General features: G+C 45.5%; 1 protein-coding gene across 9 annotated transcripts in view; it reads left to right on the forward strand.

Moving 5' to 3' along the window:
- The first annotated feature begins 227 nt into the window (after positions 1–227).
- Positions 228–15,018, forward strand: part of LOC137871689 (microtubule-associated protein 4) — an 83,244-nt gene continuing 68,453 nt past the window's right edge. For all 9 annotated transcript variants that reach the window (XM_068709576.1, XM_068709575.1, XM_068709579.1 and 6 more), the window contains exon 1: positions 228–317. The gene's annotated coding sequence lies outside the window, so the exon portion shown is untranslated. The remainder of the gene's footprint in view (positions 318–15,018) is intronic.

The following is a 15,018-nucleotide window of genomic DNA, read 5'->3' on the forward strand; positions in this document are numbered from 1 at the left end:
TAGAAGGAGTCAAACTTCTCCATTGTGTGTACAACTTGTCTGTCAAAAGTACATTTGGTGACGTCGAAGGGACTGCCCAGGGTTTGAAAGCTCTGATTGGACGACAACCTTGTCACTCACAGTTTAGAGTCGGTTTCATTGGATAACAGGAAAGCCGGTCACCGGCGTCGCTGTCCGATTGGAAGGGAGCTACTCCGGGGAAGGATCATGTTAGTCTGCGGCCAGCGGAGAGCACACTCGGGTGGGCGGATCGTAGCGGTGACAGCGACGCTCGCGGACTCCCTACAAACTGTCAAAAAAAGAGCAGACAACTAACGGTGAGTCACGTTTAAAGAAGAACATTGTGTTGTGCTCGCGGTGTGTGTGGGACCTGCGCCGTTTGCTGTGAGCGCGAAGTAAGCGCGCGGACCGCTGGACAGTTTTCGCAGCAGTGAAATGACGGTGATTTCGGATGAGTGATCTCACAGCACGCACCGCAGAGACGGTGTAGTTAGTGGTGTAGGGTATAACGGTGCCTTCAGGTGCTCCTCGGAAACTCTTACTTTCGAAAAGCAGCGGGCCGAACGCGCAGCAGCAATGTAGTTGGCCATTCTTTAAGTTTCCAGCCAGAGGCAGTTGTTCTGCAACTCTCATGAACGTCTCGTAGCTAACACACACACACACACACACACACACACACACACACACACACACACACACACACACACACACACACACACTCTGGGCTTTCACTCCCCCCGTTACTACGAAGGTGGGTAGGTCACGTGTGACTGAATATGGTCCTTCCGATATTCCCGACAGCACTTGAGGCAGCATGGGTGCGCACCGCGCGGTGAACTTGCACCGTCACAGCAGACAGAGGAGCGAAGTTGTGCTATGTAGCTTGACTCTGTCCGCGTCCCATTTAGCTTTGCCCGTTCACTTGCAGTCTGTTGGGAGTGACCGCACAGAAACGCTGCTTGTGTCGGGCTGTGTTTCTTTTAGTGGTTGAGCTCCATATACTTAACTGTGCGTGCATTGAGTTCTTCCACACCCCATACTAAATGAGTATCACTTCTACTGCACGGGTGAGGAGCAGTGCTTCCATTCTGTCAGAGTCGGAGATATTTCTCCATTGTTGTGTTCTAGCTCTTATCACTGCTTATCATTGAGTGCCCACAATGCTGCTGATAGGAAGATAAGCTTCTCACTCATTCCCTTTTCTCGATTCCTTCTTAACATTAAAAGATTACTTTAAATATTAGATTTAGCTACAAGGACTGTGGTTGAAATAGATATCAAGATTATTATATATAAAATCCAAATATTATTATAATATACCTTTTGAAACTAAAAGTGTGACTCCCCCAAATTCAAAGTCCGTTTATTAGCTTTTGTTCCCAGAGCTTTCAGCTGCACCTCATGGTATTTATCAGCCCACGGTGTTTGTTCAGTTATGATGGGGTTAGGTATTATGACTGAGAGTGGACCATCAAAGCTGAGTTCAGGTTAGGGTTCAAAGTGACGACCTGTGTTCCTCCTTTATGTGTTACACCAAACGAAACTCTTCTCTTGGTATCACTTGTAAAACAAACCTTTTGACCGTTTTTGATACCAGCCAGCGTCACTCATTATAACAATACAACTGTATTGTTTACACCTGCACTGGGACATGATTGCACATTTTGCCCCTGAAATTGATGCTATAAAGAGGAATCACAGCAGAGAGGATTGTCTCCCTCCCTCCCTGTCTCCCTCCTTCTATCCAGATTACTCTCCAATCCTCCCCCCCCAGCCAGATTACTGAGTGGGAAATAAGAGGTGGAACAACTGATCTAAGGCCCTGAATTCATTATGGACCTGATCCAGTCGCAGCCCTAAATTGTCCCGTTGCTCGTTGCTTGGTAAGCCCACCAAAGTGATCAGGTATTAGGGCTTGAGGGGTCATCAAACAGGACGCAGCGGTCGGTCACCGTCGGACCAACTTCCACCAGAGTTGCTGAAGTGAACAGCTACTGTGTCTCTGTTAACTTCCACAATGTGCAGAGGTGAAAGAGAGGCGTTGAGTCAAACCCCACCTGAGCGCTCTCTGTTTGCTCTTGGCTGGATGCCTCCCTGCTACCCTGTTGTCTTTACAGAGAAAACTCAAGAGGCTCTTATTTTGAAGGATACACGTATCTGCCCTTATAACTGGTGTTTTTTTGGTGTCGAGTGAAGTTCGAGGCCACATCATCAATCTCCATTGTTGATACATTTTCCAGCAGCTGGGAGTGTGACGCTGCTCCGTCTCTGCAGTGTTCTGTGTGGTTGGAGGCAGTTGTGTTATTCAGACTGTTGAGACTCCTGTTAGGAGGAGAAACTACCTTGAAAAGCATTTTACTTTTATGGAAATACCACAGCAGGACTGGTGCCACTGAGAGCAGATATTTCCAGTGATTAAAGAAAAATAAAACGGGAACATCTGTTTTCATAAATACATCGGCCCATCTCGTCACATTGTGCTATGGTGCTGCTCCGTCAGGGCGCTGAAACTTTACCAGTGTTTCAACGGACAACACCAAATACCACTCTGTGGTTCTACAGTGTTGTATTCTGGGAGACGGCACAGGTGAAATCAAACTTTGCGATAACCTACAGCAAAATTGACTCTGACTAGTTTCGACATTTGCTAAAGCTGAATATGTATTTTCACCAAAATGGCCGGCTGCATAACAAAGTGCCCACTTTCAGGACAAATGAGTCTTTAACACTAGTGTCCATGACTCCATGCAGGAGTGTCGTATTTGAGCCGATTAGACGAGCTTCTAGTCCACGTAGGGCTACCAATAACTACTGCTACCGTTACCTTAGTTACATACAAACATATCTTTCTATTTAACATAATTAGCCAAACTGAGTTTTTATTATCTCTAGAGACAATGTAGTTATATGAAAATGTTGTCCAAGTCAAATTCAGATTTAATTATGAGGTATACAAAACTGAGATTAAATGCCGGTTTCTTTACTTTTTTGATACTCCGTGTTATGGAAAGATTTTGGTGATGATAAAAAGTGCAAATGTTTGATATGCAGCCCTGCAGTAGGTCCAGTTGAGATGCTCATTGTCCATGAAAAAGAACTGATTTTAAAAGGACATGAAAGACGATTGGTTGTAACCTTTAGAACGAGTAGGAGGAGGCTCATCACTGACTGCCCATTGGATTTAATATTAGAATTATGTTCCTGCTTTATAGAGAGTCTGATGGGAAGCGTGCCATTTATTGTATCATGAATATGTGATATGATTGTATGGTGAATGAAGGCATTGTTTTTATTGGAGCTGTTTCATCCATCAGTGTAACTACAGGATGGATCACGTTGTGTTTCAGTCATTAAGCATTCGAGGGATGATCACACAGACACATGTGTGTGTCCTGGCGTTATTCTCTCTAGCTTTTGGAGGAATTATTAAAGCTCTTTTTTTTTTTTTCTCTTTGTCCTTTTCGAATGGTATTCTGTTCAAATTAATAACCACGTCGTGGCCCAAAGCAGGAAGCCCAGAAGGTCCCAAGTAGAGAATAGAGAATTCTATCAAAAGCTCTCAGTTCTTAAACATGTGAGAGTTGATGATGGAGCTCACAGAAAGGAGAGGACAAGAGTCAAAGATCTACCTACCTTCTGTCTTTAAGTTTCTGTTTCTTATCTAGTTTAATGATACAAACTATGAAAAGGAGATCAGTCAGGTAGAGCTGTAGACTGTGGAGCTGCTACCAGTGTGGCCTTTAGGCCTGCTTTAGGAAAGCGTTGATGAATGTGTAACTTTTATGCTAGCTCCATAACAACGGAAGGTTGACCGAACGCTTCAAGACCATTATGGTCATACATACAAGTATTCATCAAGCTCTTTTAGCTATGCTGCATACCATGCAATGAACTAGCAGTATGCTCCATTTTAAGGCAGTGTACATAAGCATAATGTGTTGTAATATACATCTTCTGCAGTGAAGAAATGGAAGGACATTAGTCACGTTCATTAAAATATGAATAAGGAGAAAGGATAGGAGACATACGGAGGAAGAAATAATGGAAGGAAGGGGTGAATCAGTAGGATGGGAGGGAAGGAAGGAAGGGAACCGAGTAGACGGGTTCCTAGAGTTACTCAGTTGGAAAGATCCTGAATTATTCTCAGCCAGTGGAATGTCTGACTGGAGCCGTGAGCCATCGACTCCCCGTCTTCTTGCTCACACACTGAAAATAAACTGATGGATAATCTGCTGTGTTCTTCTCTCTTGGTGTCTGCTCACCATGACCGGGAGCCATAATTCATCTTGAAGCATGTCAGGGAGCGCTTTTTGCAACCATGCAACCTTGTATGTTGAAGCTTATTTGGGAGCTGTCCGGGTCAAGGAGGAGTCGGGGTCAAAAGAGGGGTTGGGGGCGGGGGGGCGGGAAAGCCGATCTGCGCTCCACAGTCGGGGTCGACCCGACTGCAGCAGGATACTCTCTCCTCGAGGCCGGCAGGCGGCTTCATCCCGGCCTCTGTCTAGGAATCAGGAAGCAGGGGAAGTCCATCATCCATTCGCTCCTGTGCTGCCCAACAATGCTGCTGCTGAGGGCAGTTTAGTCCGGGACAAGGACTGCATTATGATCCTTACATAACGATGCTCCTGAGCTACTCATTGGGTGTCCGTTGGAGCAGCACGGTTAAGCTTTGTGGCCCGGATCGGGCAGCTTTGTTGGGGTATAATTGATACAAAGTAGTTTGAACGAAGTGTCGTCTGGCCACATCTAAAGACAAAAGGCTTTCAAACTGGATGTGCTTGTCAGGTCTTCGGTTTCCGCTGGAATGCAGCTTCCTCTGATTCTGTAGTTAGAAAGACTTATGGGGAGGGGGGGGGGTATCAGACACGGGTTGACCATCGAGAGGAAGGATCTTCCTGCTTGGGGAACTCCCCCAGCCTAACTTGTTCTAGATGACCCTGCTGAGTCAACAGAACAGAAGGCCGACGTCGCTCTGATTCCGGCCTTCGCCCTCTGCGGTGTCCCTTCCCTGGTAACATTGTATGCCTTTGCTGAATTCTCAAGACTGCAGCATCAGTTGATTGGTTGCCTGCCATGTAATTTGTCAGGCCACATGCTCCGCACAGCTTGACCCTGGGAAAGCATTTATGATCTGCTTCACGGTGATCGATCCTCCACACAGCTGTAAATAGCTCCAGTACAGCCGGTAATGCTTTCCCATTAGTATCGAACCTGTTTACTGTAAAATCAATGTGGCTCTAAAAACCGGTGGCTCATTATAGCACAGAATGTTTTATTCCCTGAACCGGATCGGTGGTTTCGTGCCAAAGCATCAGTTGAACCTCAACGTGGCCCCGTTTGTCTTTTCTCCACAGTCGTCAGAAGTGTGTACCTGATAACGATGTATTCGTGTCGTGAGGATGTTCGGCCAACTCCGTCGTTGGCAGACGAGGCCAGCTTGTGGTGTAGCAAAGGGAACGTGAGGCTGTGGGCTCCTGACCGGTCTGAGTCTGGCTGCTCAGCCTCAGATGGTTTGTTGTCTTTTAATTAATAAGGTCCGGGGTTGTTGAGGGAAGCCGCGGCCAAGTGAATCGAGGCATTCATTCTTTCTATGCCGTATGAAATGCAAACCTGAGGCCCTCCCTTCTTTCAGTCAATTCTATTTCAATGATTTTACAGTCAATATGTTGCCATTATTGCTGTGGACAAATGCAGAGCAAAGCCATCTGGGGCTGCATCTAATGATTATTTTTTTTCCCAATAATCAATTCATTGTTTAGTGTCCATTGTGATTTCCCAGAGGTGGTGATATTGGATCACGCAGCACATCTACGGCCGCTTCCTCTCTTTTGGCTCTCCGTTCTACCAAAGGTCAATTCTGTGAAGACGGCTTTCCGTCGGTCAGAGGAGCTCACCTGTGTGTCCCAGTGGAACTAGACCAGGCACGTCCTCGTCCCCAGTGGGCAGTGGATCCACAGATCGCGGTGGTTCCATTGGAACGGACTGGTTTTGCCGTAAAATTCTGACCCCTGACCATCTTATCAAGTGATTGCATGTCTGAGTTTCCGATCAAACGCACACTCTGGGATCCTTCTCCTCTTCTCTCAGGTATTAACACGTTTTATCCTAACGGTAATTTGTCAGGGTGAAAAGTTAGCAACATGTTGAAGCAACCATCACCATTGCAGACGCTCCAAAACGAGTTGAGTCATTTTTTAAATGAATTCAGTGAATCGGAGCCAACTGTGTGACACATTGCTACAGACTTTGCACAACGTCATGTGTCTGTGAAGAGTGCGTGTTCACTTTCCTCTTTCAAGCCCACAGCCAGGGACATGATTTCATAGTGCCGTGTCTCCTGGGCAGCCAAACACACACACACACACACACACACACACACACACCCACACACACACACACACGTATTACGCAGTGTGTGTGTGTGTGTGTTGGTGTATGTTGGTGGGGATGGAGGGGTGGAGTGCGACATTGCGTGACAACGGCGGATTGAGTGAATGAAATGATGGAGGGATGGAGAAGGGAGAGGAAGAATGGGATGGTACAGAGTGAGCCGGTCGCTGTAATCCTCACTACAGCAGCAGCTGGACCGATGTGTCAGCAGCCAGGCTTTACTGCTGGGGTTTATCCAGAGGGTGAGGAGTCCCACGGTGCACAGCTGGAGGGAGAGGTAGACAGAGGGGGGGGTCGAGAGGTGTGTCAGAGACGAGGGTAAGGCAGGTATGTTCAGGCAATCTCATCACTTTGGTATTGACTGGATATTTTATAGAACTCCTGTCACCAGTTATGGTTTCAGTGCTTCCTTTAGCTTTGATTTTGAAAGTTATTCTTGGTTTTGGTTGAATGAGCTTCATATTTAACTTCACGTAACGCAACACCTGCATCCTCAGGTGTTTAGTGTGGGGTGATAACGGGGATTCAAAGAACCAGCCAGAGAGGCCGGTCTCGTGTGTCAATGAAGCCTCCAAACACAAGGAAAAGGACGGCCATATGAAAGCAGTTAAGCCGTGGGTACACTTGTCTTTTTAACGTGACTTTTGTGATCATCAGCAGATGTGTGTCCTCACTTGAGTCTTCAGTGCGACCTGCCTGATCGGATAGGGATCGGGTATATTGTATGGTTAAAGGAGCGGCTGTAAAACGGTGGATGAAAACGGTTAATTTCCTATAACTCCTTCACAATAAAAGCCCCCCGTTATTTTTGCTGGTCCCTCTTCCTCCCTGCAGTATTAGTAGTCGTGTTTTATTGATGAATAGACGCTAACAAAGTGCCGCTAATTCAGGGATATACACATTTTCCTATAGAGTAGATTAACAGTTTCTATCGCCTGTTTAATACTGTGTGTGTGTGTGTGTGTGTGTGTGTGTGTGTGTGTGTGTATTTGTAATATTATATGAAGTAGGAATGAAGTTGTAACTTGGAAATGGAACCCAAATAGTTAGGAATGTGAGGAATTTAAACTTCATTTGGAATTCACTATAGTGTTGTTTCAGCAGACCAAGTTGCAGTGTGTCCACACACACACACACACACACACACACACACACACACACACACACACACACACACACACACACACACACACACACACACACACACACACACAGCGAATACCCGTTGACATGTCCTAGCCCTGGATGAGTGTGTGTCCACTACCTGTGTGTGACAGTGTTTGTTTTGGGATTAGAATTTGACCTGTGTGTGTGTGTGTGTGTGTGTGTGTGTGTGTGTGTGTGTGCGCTGCTTTGCATTCCATTACGATGCGTCCTCACTCTGCAACAATAGGCCATAGAAAGTGTGTGTGTGTGTGTGTGTGTGTGTGTGTGTGTGTGTGTGTGTGTGTGTGTGTGTGTGGGCGAAACCACGGGGACATACAGGGGATTCATTCAGCCACTGCTGCTGCATGTCCTTTCCAAAGGGAGGGGGAGGACATCTCTGTCTGTCCGTCTGTCTCGCTGCTCACTAACTTGCACACTAATGGGCTGCAGCAAGTGTTGGATCATACTAGCTCGTCCTGAGAGCCAGAAATCCGCTCTGTCTCACACACACACACACACACACGCACACACGCACGCACGCACGCACGCACGCACGCACACACACACACACACACACACACACACACACACACACACACACACACACACATGGTTAAACACTAGCCCTTTCACTCAACCTCAAACAGGCCCTCTGTGAGTTGCATCAAGGCACTGTATGGATGTGAGAGCAGCAGGGTGCATATTAATGTTACCTAAAGTGGAGCTCTGTGAGTGGAGTCAAAATCAGGAGGGCACTGACTCATCCACACACACATGCATCTACACAATATAGGTTTGAAATGTACACGCTGTGTTTACACGATAGAACGACGTGCTCTGAGTAAATGTACTTCCTGAAAGGTAATTTGAAGAATTGAAAGCGATGCTCAAGTTCGTCTCATCTGAGATGGTCCTGAAAAGAGGAAGTGATGCCACGCTGCCAAAGTCAGTCGTTAATAAGCAGAGAGCAGAGCAATCGCAAGCTGTTGACGGTGGATGAGACCCGTGCTGCAGTTTGTAATGTGACATTGTTAAAACCATGTGATGACCAGAGATGCACCATTTGCTTGTCCATTTATATTTTTTTTAAAGTCTGACCTGCTGATTCCATTTCCTTTCTAAGAACTGTAATTGACAATTCCCTCCGCCATGGACTCATTTTTGCTGAGTAGAGCTTGAAATCCTCACAATGCAACTCAATGCAACCTCCGTCAACGTCAGCTGTTAGCTCCGTTCTTTAGCCAAGCAGGACTGTGCCCACCGGCTGCTAACAGCTAACAGCTAGCTTTTAACCACAGGTGTGTGTGGTACTAGTTTGCACATGTGCAGTACCAGTACAGAATGGCAACGAAGGGGTTATCTGCCGTGTTTACCATTTCATAAGCACAGTGTGCCATGAGGTGAGCTAGCTAGCCAGCACGCTAACTAATGTCTTTGTAATTGTTCTTATCTGTTTTCTGTCTCATGTATTGTGTTTTTTCTTTTCTCATCCCTCACTCTCCTTTGCTCCCTTGCGTCCTCACCCTCACATGTCTCCTTTCCCCTAGCAACCCCCTCCCACTCCTCCTTAACACCATCAATTTCCTCCCGTCTCCTCTACCCAGCAGCCAGCTAGTCGACACATTTTGGAAGATGTTGTGATTTCACATCGCCGCTGATTAGGAAAGCAGAGCTCTATGTACTCTTCTCTCTCTCACACACACACACACACACACACACACACACACACACACACACACACACACACACACGGTTTCAGTGACAGCAAACATTGTGAGTACTTCTGGAAGTTACATGGGAAAGCCCTTACAGACTGACGCAGCCTCTGCATTATTAATCTGCATACGGCACACTATTCATTATGTACTCTATGTGGGATGTCGTGCATAAGGTTGTGCTGTTACATAATGATCTTACACACACACACACACACACACACACACACACACACACACACACATGCACTCGCTCCTTCTGTTGAAAAGACCTAAAACTGCCTCAGAACGGCCTGTCAGCAGATTTTATACAACTATTCATGACATGTACGTACAAATTATTATGACACATAACAGCACACGTTTATGAGCATATGTTAAAGTCGCATATAGCCAGTGAATGAACGCGCACACACACACACACACACACACACACACACATCCAGGACGGCGGGTGCTCTTGCGTCATCAGACTATTTCGGTCCAAGTCACATCAGCCTCGTCTGACGGTGTCGCATCCGGAGGAGAGGATTGATGGCAACGTGGAAATTAAGGGTTTCATTTGTCAAATGATGAACACATAATGAGCGCATTAGTCAGTCGGTGTCTCTGATGTGTGAGAGAGACCACAGTGCTGCAACGTCAGCGACTGATCTAAACTCTGCGTTTGGAAGTTTAATCAGACACATTTAGCCAGTTTGAATCTTTGTGTTCATGTCACTGACGCGACGTGATTGGTTGACTCGGCACTTGGTTCATCAATCTGCCTCGTGACTCGCACATCTAGAAGTTCATGCTCCTCTCATATCTGGCTCATATTTGACTTCTGACTGAGTCATCATTCTTTCACTTCTGGTTCCCTCATCTCAAAGTCGATGGTTTTTTGAATGGACTGTTGGTTAAATGCCTTAAATACGGTCTGTGTAAGCAAAAGCCTCAGAGAAGTTATGGTTTTTTGTAAAATGCATGAGTGAATTTTGAACGCTTGTTTGCTAACAAGTGGCTAAATGAGACTACATAGGTTGTCAGTGTCATCTTTAACTCAGGGGTGGTGTCTTCCAAAAGCAAATGAAAAAATCCCTTTGGCATCATGGCAATGGGATGCTAACTTCCGGGTCGGCCTATAAAATCTGTCATCCCTGCAGCTCTCTATGGATTCCAAACGGTGAAGAATACCAAATTCAGTGTAATAGTTTCCCTACTTGACTTATAGACCCTAGTATGGGTCATGCTCCAAAAAAGCTGGATCCTACATTTCCCATAATGCAATTTAATAGCATCCACAACCTCTGCCTGGTAAATGCCTACATCGTTCAAACTTTTCAAGTGAGATCAGTTGTGTTATAATTGTATTGAAATATGTTATTAACCCCTTGGCATCCGGGATACAGCTGCAGAGCGACCCATATGTGTCTGTAAATTAGGTCACTATCAAGGCCTGCAGGCCGGACCAGGATATCACTTACTGCTGTGCACCACAGCAAGGACACGGACCAGCCCTGTCAGAGGACGGGGACATGACCAGAGGGTCAGCACTCTGCATAGTGGACTCTGATCTGACCAAGACCTCCGAAGCTTAAAATGCTGTCACTATCAACGGACTGATTCACAACCATCTCTTCCAATGGATCCACAGAAGCTCTGACAATATGCAGACGACACACTGTTTGACCCTTTATTCAACCTCCTGTTTAATCATTCCAAAGAACTTGATTCCAACTCTTAAGACATGACACACTTAAGACTTCTTGTTGAGTGAGTCTTAATAAACAACAAACGGACTGGAACAAGTGAGTAAAGAAGTTGTCGGACACATGAGCCTCATTGGCATAAACACGCGTTTTAGTGGTGGTACAGTGACGGTGAGGAGTTGCCGTTGCAGCTCATTAGAGGCTGCCAGCTGCAGCGCTCTCACTCGTTAGAGGACCAGTTTCACAAAAACATGGAGAAATAGGGTCCAAGTTGAAAAATACCTAAGAGATCAGTAGATCAACATCTGAAGAAGAGATATTCTGAGTCAAAGGGTGATTTTCTTTGGCAGCATACTGATTTACTAAGTAGTTGCGTACAACGTGTGACTCCACCGATACATGCAGGTAGTTTATTAAGACTTTTATTTATCATTTGTTCTGCTTACACAAAAGTGTTTCTTTTTTATTCATTTACAAGAATTGTTTTAATTTTAGCTTTTGTTTTCTCAGGCTACTTTACATCTTCATCCTAGTCTTCTCTGATAAAATGAACACTGCGGGACCATTGGAATCACTCACTCACTGAATGTACCACCAGCTTCTTATAGTGTGTGTGTGTGTGTGTGTGTGTGTGTGTGTGTGTGTGTGTGTGTGTGTGTGTGTGTGTTGGTCAGTAATTGAGGGGTTGAGCTGTGTAACGAGAGAAGCGTGTTTTGTCAGATGTGCAGCGATTATATCTCTGAGTGCATTCTGTTGAGTGTGTGTTTAGGTGTGTCAGGACACTGATACACTTTCATATCAGCAGCAAACATTCCAGTAATAAAGGTGCAAGCAGCTCCACATGTTCCTCCGGCAGGTTCTACAGCTCTCTGTGATGCTGTGAAATCGCCGAGGGCTTAGGTGTGATCTGAGTACCAGGCTGATTTACATGAAGTAACACATGTTTTTCTTTCACTGTTGAATCCAAGTACTGCAGTTTTCTCTTGTTACTTCTTTCTCTTTTTTGTAATGGATTACTTGTTGGTGTTGCTGTTGTCACAGGTGTGTGTGTGTGTGTCAGGGTGCATTGACAAAGTGCTGTGATTGTGTGTGGCTTGGTGAAGTAGCCCCAATGGCCCGTCAGGAATGTCAGCGATAGCATCTCTGTGAGATTAGTATGATGGCAGCTGGACTGTGGGAGACAGACACACACACACACACACACACACACACACACTTCAGCAAAACCATGTGTAAAATGAGTAAGTCTAGATTTGAAATTTAAGCAGAGTTCTGTTGCGCAGTTAAAAACTAATCTCAGTTTAGTAAATTCAAGTTTAAACCCAACTTAAATAGCGTTTCATCAATATGGAGATGCTTGCTCACCCAAATTGAAACGAATGAATAAATATATTTGCGTGTGCGGACGATCAGCTGCTCTGTATTCCTCCACAAAGCATGACATCGTTAGCTAGCTACCTAAAAAGTCAGTTAGTTAGCCTAACGTTACTTGTGACAGAGGAGCTCCTAATTTCTCCTCATTTTGTAATAAAAGCTTGTTGTCCAAATAGGAGCAATATGAAGACGAAACTAAACTAGTTCTAAAGTTTGGACTTTAAGTTAAACCACGATTCAGTTGAATATTCTTCCAGTGTACACGGGGAGGTGTGGTCAGGAGTTTTTTAATGATCTGACAGCTCACCCTGACAGGATGGAGGATCGCCCTGTGGGCGTACTCAGAGTTGTGATTTACAGGGTGTGAACAGGGATCAGATAACCTCGCCTCTCACCCCGTCCCGCCCCTCTGCTGCTTTCATGTAAACTAAGTGAGGGGGGGTCGTGTTGTGTGTGTGTGTGTGTGTGTGTGTGCGTGTGTGCGTGTGTGTGTTGGCACTGTTCCTAGAAGTCTCTCTGCCTCTTCTAGTCTGACACAGACAGCAGCGCTGTGGTGCCTTTTGAAGTAGATCCCTCAGGTGTGGGTGTTGATCGGGTTGTGACCCGGAGGTCTACAGACTGAGCTGTGAGTATTCTCAGTCTGCATCCCCACTGATACCTTTCTCCTTTTTAAAGAGATGTCCGTGCACACGAGCGTTTTCCTCAGAAATGATCTCCGTCCACACGAACACGCCTGACGACGTGTTTCCCCGTGAGCGCTTGCGTAGCGGATCGTCTGCTCTGCTGTTGGGTTCAAGCGTTACGGGTCAGTACATTTGGTCAACACGCGTCTCTCTCCCTCGTTTCCTCTGATTCGTCGTGGTCTGCTCTCACGCTCGCAGCTCTGCCGGGCGACTGGAAGTCGCTGTGGTGTTGCAGAGCAGCACTTCTGCCTGTAGTTGGTTCTCCACGCTGAATCAACCACTGGATGTAATTTGGTTTCTTTCATAAAGTGGACGCTTCCACCCGTCCAGACTAAAACACAATCCCCAACTCTGCCCGCTGTAGTTTAGGACTGCAGCTAATAATTATTCCAGTGTCGACTAATCTGCAGATTATTTTCTCAATTAACTGATTAATCGTTTCATCTGTAAAATGTCACAAAAAATAGCTATGAATTCATAAACTTGAAAAATACTTGAATACTAGTCGTGTGAGTTGCTGCTTTAACAGCAGTTGAGTTACATTACATTCTTCAAGTTTTAGATTTGAGTCAAGGCAGCAGTTTTCTCTCCTGAGTTAATTTTTTAAGTTAAGTTTTGGAAACCGCTGATTCACCCGGTAATTATTAGTCAGACCAGTTGGTTCACCAGATGAATGTCTTATCATCCTTATTCTTTTACAAGGTGATAAGGAGTCAGCACATTTATGTTCAAACATAGTAATAATATCTCTTATCTCATTCAGTATTGTAATATGATACCAAAGACTTCAGCTTTGTTCCTTCCTCCGGAAAGATATCCAGAAAATCGGTGTGTGTGTGTGTGTGTGTGTGTGTGTGTGTGTGTGTGTGTGTGTGTGTGTGTGTGTGTGTGTGTGTGTGTGTGAGTGAGAGAGAGACTGAGCGTTTGCTAAAAGTCCCTCGTCAGCTGTCTCTGTAGATCAGCTGGAACAAAAAACAGAAGTGTGCCTTCAGAGAGAAAAAAACAGGAAATGGCCTCACACACACACACACACACACACACACACACACACACACACACATGCTCAAAATAAAGTTTTGTACTCGGGGACAAAGAGGACGTACATACAATACACCGTCACCCACATTCACATTTAAAGACAGGTCCTGGGTCTGTAGAAGCACGGAAGTGGACAGGGAACTAAAGCTGCATAATTGAGGAATAAGAGAAGCATTGAAGCAGCGGTATGAGCCAGCTCTCATTCAGTCACACACACACACACACACACACACACACACACACACACACACACTGGCATGGTAACGGAGTAAGCTGAGCAGTTGGAGGAAGTGTCCCACCTCTCTTAGAAAGTGACATCAGAGGCGAGCTTTCCACACGGTGGCTTCAGGCCCGGGCCTCTGAACACTTTGTTTTTCCAGACCATGTTGAGGCGTTCAACTGAAATACACACTACACACTACACACTACACACTACACACTACACTCCTAAAAACACCTGAGCCACTCCCCTTTTTGTGTCCAGGTGGAGTGGTTTATATAGCTTCATTTAATGTATCCCATTGTGAGCAGTGATATGGAGGATGGTGCCAATCTCCTATTATTGTGGGCGTAAAAATTGTCCATCTTACAAAAAACAATTTGTTCATCTTCTTTTTATTTGTGTTAAAAAAGCAGCTGAGTTCTGCATAGTATTGTGCGACATCGACAAGCCCACTGAAGCTCTCCAGGTGGTGTTTATTGTTCAGTTCTCAAAAGAGATACATGATTCCTCTTTCATTTTTTAGAAGAACTTTCTAAATGATTTGCAATAGGTGCATTTGGGATTGTGTCGGGTCAGTCTGAAGCGGACAGATGTAATGAGTTCTATAGCGCATGGCTGTGTATTAATGAGTTCTATAGCTGTGTATTAAGTCAGCATGTTGCTTGTCACATAGCCTTCACTTCCTGGTTCAGTTGTGACCTGCTGTGCTCGCTCCAGGTGTCGGACACACAGATCGTTCCTCTGTCAATGTGTCCTCC

Source organism: Cebidichthys violaceus, unplaced genomic scaffold (genome assembly GCF_023349555.1).
Source record: "Cebidichthys violaceus isolate CVI_PGR_0920_01 unplaced genomic scaffold, fCebVio1.0.p SCAF_15, whole genome shotgun sequence".
Lineage (NCBI taxonomy): Eukaryota > Metazoa > Chordata > Actinopteri > Perciformes > Stichaeidae > Cebidichthys > Cebidichthys violaceus.